A 5,149-nucleotide genomic window follows, 5' to 3' on the forward strand; every position below is an offset into this window, starting at 1 on the left:
CTGTCCCTCCCCACCAGATGACAGCCAGGGCCCTCCGCACTGCTCACCGTGGGCCACGGGGCACTGCACCTCCCCTGGCAGCCACAGCCTGGGCAGTGCCAGGTAACTAGAAACGCGGCTCTTGGAGCGGGTGCCTGGCCCTGGCAGGAGCTGACTCCCTGGCAGCTGTCCCAGGCAGTGTGCCCATCAGCCCCAAGGACAGCACGCCCAGCTTAGGCCCACTGCCAGGCCAGACCGCTGGCGCCCAGACACCCAGGGCCTAAGGCAGAACCTTCGAGGCCTGAGGCAGGGCAAGAAGGTGGCACAGAAACTGCCTCCCTGGTAGGACCCCTCAGCCACAGGCTTCCCTTGGGATGGGGGGGTCCCTGTGCGCTGACCCCAGCAGGGAAAGGCAGGAACATCGCCCACTGGGAAGAGGACCAGCTGCCTCTCTGGTGAACACAAGGGTGGACGGCAGCCTCCAGGTTACCCGCCGAGCCCTCTACTGGGGCCAGGTTTATGGGATGATCAACACCAACCTACCCTACTTTCCTTCGCTCCCAGTCCCTGTCACAGAAGAGTCAGAGAGACACGTCCCATACAGTGACAAGCCCAGGGCCCAGAGGGCAGAACGGTACTGAGAACCCCAGTCTCACACGCCGCGGGAAGGCCAGATCAGGCCTGCAGAGCTGAGCTGGAGGAAGGTGGCGGGTGGCTGGAGCACCTGCCTGGCCATCCTGCTCAGCTCACAGCGGGCAGCCACTCTGATGGCCTGGCCCAACAAGTCCGACCTGTGGAAAGCAACACCCTGCATTCTCTCTGGTGATGGGATTCTAGAAAAACGGAGTCTGTAAGGCCATGTCTGTAACAGCCAACATTTTAAATAAGCATATATTATTTTTTCTTTTTTTTTTTTTAAGAAGTTTTTGCTATAGGGCGCGTGCGCTCGCCAGACAGAGAGAGAGAGAGACAGAGAGATAGAAAGCGAGAAATCACCCCCCAGGGGGGATGGTCACGCTGCAATCCCTTCTCCTCCACTCTCCTCTCGGGATCTTGGGCACGCACGCACACGCGCCTGGCGTTAGTTTAAGCCACCGGGTCCAGGACGCGAACCGTGGTCGACTACTTGGGATTCCAGCGACATAGCCATTACGCTAACTGCTGGTCCCTTATTTTTAAATTCTGAAGAAAAAACAGGACACACGCACACGTGAATCTCACTGAATGACAGCAGCGTCCCATACAAGGATAGACTGCACGCTGCGTTCACATCAACGTCTCAGAGGCCACACGGACCTGGGGCAGACACCAGATCAGGACGGGCTGGGAGGGGTGAGGGGCAGACCGGTGGGGATGGGGCCGGAGGAAGCTGCTGCCTTGCCCTGTGGGGAGCCTGGGTGAGGAAGACTCACCTTCAAAGCTCACTAAGGGCTGTACTTACGATGCCCGACACGTCCCTCCGTTGTGTGTGAACTTCACCTCCTGTGAAGCAGAGGCTTCCCCAGAGCAACCCCAGCTCCGTCCTGCAACCCGTCTGGCTAACGTTTACAGGCACTGCAGTGGCTGGGACAGCACGGCCTGCCAGCCCGAGCCCAGGAGCCTGAGCCCGTGTGCTCCCTCCCTCTGACCCGTGTGGCTGGGCCTCTACCTGGACAGCGCCCCGGCCTCTCACCTCCCCACAGAGTACAAGGCCCAAGGCCAGTGGCGTGGAGGGACGTGTCACCTGTGGCCGTGCTGGGGTGCCGCTTCGGCCTGACTCTCCCACTGGAGCTGAGCCTGAGGGTGCACAGAAAGCAGCTGGCGAGGGCAGGGCAGCCGCAGAGCAGGTCCCCGTCCCCCGCAGCCCTTTGCTCTACCGTGTAGTCGAAGCCCCAGGCCAAGGACATCCCCGGTCCCTGTTCTCACCCCCCGACAACACACGCCAGCCGAATGGCCACGGAGGACGGCAGAGGGCAGGGCGGCTCCCAGCACCCAGAGCAGCAGCGCACTGGGGGACCCACCCACGACCTATGGTGAGGCCCACCTGCCTCAGCAGACAGACCCTGGTTAGTCCACGTGGCCGCAGGGCCTTGTGACTGAATGAGGCTACCCTGAGGGCCCTCGTCTCGGCACCCCACAGAGACTCCACAGAGAGCAGGAGCCGTGCTCTGGCCTAGCATCTGCCGGAGACTGAGAAGGGCCCGGAAGGTCCACGTGCTCCTAGCTTGGGCAGAAAGTCAGGAGCGACTCCAACCCCAGCCTCCGCCGCTGGGCACTGCCCCGGCTCAGCCTGCACACCCATACGCACAGAGCCTCCGCCCCCCGGAGGCCAGGCACTGAGAACGGCTCAGGACATGGCCTCCCCGGGGTTCCCGAGACCGGCTGGCAGCCCTGCCTCTGGGACACAGCAGCACACCCCACGCCCACTCCACGCTCACAGGAGGGGCAGACTCGGGTGCTTTCACACAAACTCCTGGCACCTGTCCTGCTGCTCCTCAACACTCGACCCCTGCGGGCAGGGACCAGCCTTAGAGGCGACGTGGGCAGCTGACAAGCAGCCCGGCTTGCCCCCAGCCAGAAGCCAAGGTCCCACCTCCCTTCTCATCCCACCTCCCCGGAACGGGGCTTGCTGCAGGCCTGAGCTACGCTGGGGGTGCTGAGGAGAGGCTCCACCCAGCCCACCCCAAGGTGCCACGCCGGAGCCAACTCCTTGCAGCTTAACCACCTCCAAGCCTAAAGCAGCGAAATGGAGCAGGGCCCTCCAGCGGCACTGAGACGGTGGAGTCACGGGGCTGCCCACCACTGCCCACGCACCAGGTCAGGTGGGCGAGCCGCGCCGCGCCGGCAGAGTAGGGCTGGGCAGGGCTCAGCTACCAGGCTGCTTGCACCACGAGTTCCGGCACATCTGGCAGAATGAGGAAGGGCTCGAGACATGCTGCCTCTGCCCCTAAACCTGCGTCAAGGTCGGCGTCTGGCCAGATCCCAGGGCCCCCAACCCCCTGCTCCTCGAGCTCTGGCCAAGGCCCTAACAGGTGCACCTGCAAGGGGTGGCCCTGTGTCTGCCCAAAAGTGCCTCCCCTTCCCAAGACACGGGAGCGACTGCTGGAAGAGCCCCCGGGCCCCAGCCAGCCTGTGCAGCCACAACCCAGGACGCCCCACAGCCTCGAGTCCTCCACGAAGCCTCGCTCCCCACCACGGCCCCTGTGCCAGGCAGTGGCCCTCCCGGGAACAGGGGACTGGTTTGGTCTCACTGAGCCCCCACAGGCCAGTGAGAGCGGCATTGTCTCCACCTCCAGATATGGACGAGAAAGGGTCTCAGGGTTAAGGGACTTGCCCACGGTCACAAAGCCAAGCAGGCAGTAGCATGAGGACCCACAGCCTAACTCCAGCACTGAGGTCGGGTTCTGTGCCCCGCTCCAGGGCAGGACCAGGGAAAGGCCTCGGTGGGACCTCCTGCCCCACCCCACCTGTGCACCGTGGGAGAGGTCCACATCTGGGCTGCATGCTTCCGAACTCAGTGAGGGCCTAGGGCCTGCCCAGCTCCTCTGGCAGAAGAGACAACTGGGGCCCCCAAACACTGCCTGCTTGGGGAGAGGCGAGCATGGAGCACCTGGGCCCAGGATGCGCCTGCCACTCCTCTGAGAACACCCCTCGTCCTCTGTGACCTCCCGCCCTGTCCCTCCAGGCATGGGCTGGTGCCGGGTGGGGCTGGTGCTCTGGGCAAGCCTAGCCATGTAATCCAGCCCAGACCTTGAGGCCGGCCAGCAGCTCCTGGCTCCTCTCCCAGACCTTCCTCCTGGAAAGCAGCAGGCTGCCCGAGTGCCAGGGCTGGCCCCTCCGCTGCAGCTGACGGGATCGACATTGGGCTCCACTCTGCACACAGGCCTGCTCCTGCTCTGCCCCTGTGGCCGCAGGGGGCTGCTGCCCACCCCTGCCTCTGACGACTTCCCCAGGCCTGTTCCGAAAGGCCCATGGACCCTACTGAAGTCCTCCTGCTGCCCATGCTGGGTGAAGCCCTGCTGGCCCTTGGCCCTGCCCGCTGAGAGCCGAGGAAGCTCCTGGGCAACACTATGGGCAGGGAAGGGCCGTAAAGGGCTGTCGTGTGGGGAAGCTAGACAGGCAGTGCCGTGCCCACGCTGGGCCCTGCTCCCCAGACTTGGCCAGAAGATGCGCTTTGGTTCTCTTCTCCTCCCATCACCCCTGGCTTTGGAGCCAGCGAGGAGTGAGGCCAGGACAACCTTGGGGCCCTGCGGCGGGATTTCCCCTGCCAGTGCTGGCAGCTGGGAGAGCCCCAGGCCTGGCATAGTCTGCCCAAGGGTTCTGAGACTACACTCCTAGGGAGAGGTAGGTAAACACGACTTGAAGAAGTGGAATAGCAATCTAAAACCGACAGGGGCCAAGAGACGGTGCGGCAGTGAAATGCCACGCTCCGCAAGGCTGACCCACGTGGAAAGTTCAGGTTCCCAGGCGGGGAGTTCCCCGGTACGCCACGGCACCAAGACCCCGTAGGCGGTGCTGTCTCTGCCTCGAGCTTACTCATAAAAGAAATTAACTTAAAGGGAAAAAAAAAGGAGGGGAAGGTCCACAAAACTTTTTTTTTTTAGAGAGAGATTTCTTCTCTAGGGTACGTGCACTGGCTAGAGAGACAGAAAGTGAAAAATCACCCCCAGGGGGATGGCCACACCACAATCCCTTCTCCTCCATTCTCTCCTCGGGACTTCCAGCATGCACACAGGCGGGCCTGATTTTTAAGCTACTGGGTCCAGAATTCAGACAGCACAGCCATGTAGACACCAGCCCCTTAACCACCACAATAGCTGCTGACCCCAAAACTGTTTTTTAAGGAAAGAAAATAAGAGGCCAACAGGTGGCACGGTTGCCTTCCCTCTCTCTCTCTCTGGTGAATTTGAAAATTATAACGATAAAAAAATAGGGACCAGCAGATGGCATGACGACGTCACTGCACTCCCACCAGACTTAAACTCACGCCAGGCGCATGTGTGTGCGTGTCCAAAATCCCGAGAGGAGAGTGGAAAAGGGACTGCGGTGTGGCAAGCCCCCGGGTAGAGGGGGGGGGGGCAAGGTGATTTCTCGCTTTCTGTCTCTTGGTCTCTGTTTCTCTGGCGAGCGTGCATGCCCTATAACAGAAATCTCTGTCTCAGAAAAAGGAAAGAAAATCATGATGATTGTT

Source organism: Tupaia chinensis, unplaced genomic scaffold (genome assembly GCF_000334495.1).
Source record: "Tupaia chinensis unplaced genomic scaffold, TupChi_1.0 Scaffold000024_1, whole genome shotgun sequence".
Lineage (NCBI taxonomy): Eukaryota > Metazoa > Chordata > Mammalia > Scandentia > Tupaiidae > Tupaia > Tupaia belangeri.